This window comes from Alligator sinensis, unplaced genomic scaffold (assembly GCF_000455745.1).
Source record: "Alligator sinensis unplaced genomic scaffold, ASM45574v1 scaffold161_1, whole genome shotgun sequence".
Lineage (NCBI taxonomy): Eukaryota > Metazoa > Chordata > Crocodylia > Alligatoridae > Alligator > Alligator sinensis.
In genome coordinates, this window is record NW_005841974.1 from 2,410,526 (window position 1) to 2,412,397 (window position 1,872).

General features: G+C 49.7%; 1 non-coding gene across 1 annotated transcript; it reads right to left on the minus strand.

Annotated features, from left to right (window-relative positions):
* Positions 1–1,092: 1,092 nt before the first annotated feature.
* Positions 1,093–1,257, minus strand: LOC112549841. Its single transcript, XR_003093393.1, has one exon. It is a non-coding gene; the product is annotated as a U1 spliceosomal RNA (small nuclear RNA).
* Positions 1,258–1,872: the final 615 nt, after the last annotated feature.

The following is a 1,872-nucleotide window of genomic DNA, read 5'->3' on the forward strand; positions in this document are numbered from 1 at the left end:
CGCCCCCCGAGCGCCGCGCTTCCCGCCGCAGGGGGCGAGCAGGCTGTGCAGAGCACCCCGCGGGCCCATCCCTCGCAGCCCCGGGGTGGGGGGGGCTCCTTGTGCCACCCCAGGGGGCAGGGATGCTACCAGGGGCCGACGCGGTTTTTCCCCCGGTCAAGCAAACCTCGTGGGGCACTGGTTGTGGCAGGAGGGCTTGCCCCCCCAGCCCCTTCGCTTCTCTACATTGGAGCTCAGCTCATTTATTCTTCCACAGGGCATTTTGGCACCGAGGCTGGAGGGACGCACGCCCGTACCCTTTCTGCGTGGAGGTAGCCTGCTGCCAGGATCTGTTAGAGCAGTGTTTCTCAACCTTTTAAGCAGCAAGTACCCTCTAACTTCTGAAAATGCTAATAAGTACCCCAATGCTCAATTTTCCAGGGGATTTTATTTTTACAAACTAATGTGTGCTGTATGTTGGAAGAAGGGCCGTGTATATAAGGCCATGATATGACAGATGTGTGATCTGGTGTGGGTAGGGTTGCCACTTTTTACACCAGGGGTGCGCAGCTCAAGTATGTACCTGGGCTAGAAGTGCTGTTGCCCAAAGTTAGGAAGGCTGAACCCAGTGCCATGCAAAGCACGGCACGCCAAATTATTACTGAGGAATTTTAATGCACTACGCACCAAATGTTTTGCCATAGTTTTGAGAAAAAGAGGGCGAGAGAGAGAGTGTGTTGGGGTACCCGCGTACCCCCTGCCTGTCTCGTGTACCCCCAGGGGTATGCATACCACAGGTTGAGAAACTGTGTTAGAGGGCCAGCTGGAGTGGCGCTGCAGGGTTGTTTTTTTAATATAATATTTTGTTTCCAAGGGCCAAATCAGTTCCAGATTCAACTGGGAAAAGCCCAAAAGTCAAGTTTCAAATCTGGACTGAGCAGAGCTCATCAATCTGGGTGGCTCTACCACCAGGCAAATATCCTCCCTCAGACCTGTCAGTCAGGGGTTTTGGATACTCCCCATATCCTGCCTGCAAGCCCCAGGCCCAGGGGCCTTGGTGTTCAGATGCTCCCTAGTTTCCCTTGCTCCTAGCCAAAAGGCTGAGGAGAAAGCTGGGTGAAAGCACAAACGCAGTCCCCTCTTGCCACAAAATTGTGCAGTCACATTTCCACGTTTGAGGAAACTTGCAAGAGTCAGCCTGCCCAGAGTGCAAGGGACAGACCTCACCATATAACTACACTTGATCTTAGCATGGTATTAGTCCAAAGCCAAAAGACACTGCAAATGAGACTCACAAGGACTTGTGAAAAATAACGGTTTTCCCAGACAACTGCAAAATAGAAATCGGCCCAGCTGCCAGAAATCCACCCTCGTGCTAGCTCGAGGCACAAGCAGTTCTTAATGTCCGAAGGGCTTGTCGACACATGGGATTTGATTCTGAGGAAGAAACTCTGTGAATTTAAAGAGAAATAACTGTTCCTGATTGACTCCCTGTATGGATGTTCTTATTCTGGGATAAAAGCACTTGCACAGAGAGATCATCAGGAATAGCTCTTACAGAATAATGTAGGCAAAGCCTCTAAGCACTAAGATAGAGTTGCCTAGAACATCTCCCTTTGCATAGCACCGATGGCTTTAATTGAGAACCTATAAGGACCGGACATGATAAGGAGGACATCTTTGTGTAGACAACATCACAAGAAAACTGGAATTGTCAGCTCTTTTAGTTCATGTTTATGCAGCAGCCAGTGCAACATTGAGGGCCCCAATCCTGACTGTGCCATTGGAGCACTTCGTCAGTATAAATACAAGTAATAATGATTGTAATAAAAGGCAGCATTATAAATGATGACTGGGAGATCATTTTGTAGGTCAAGGCCTCTCCACTGCATC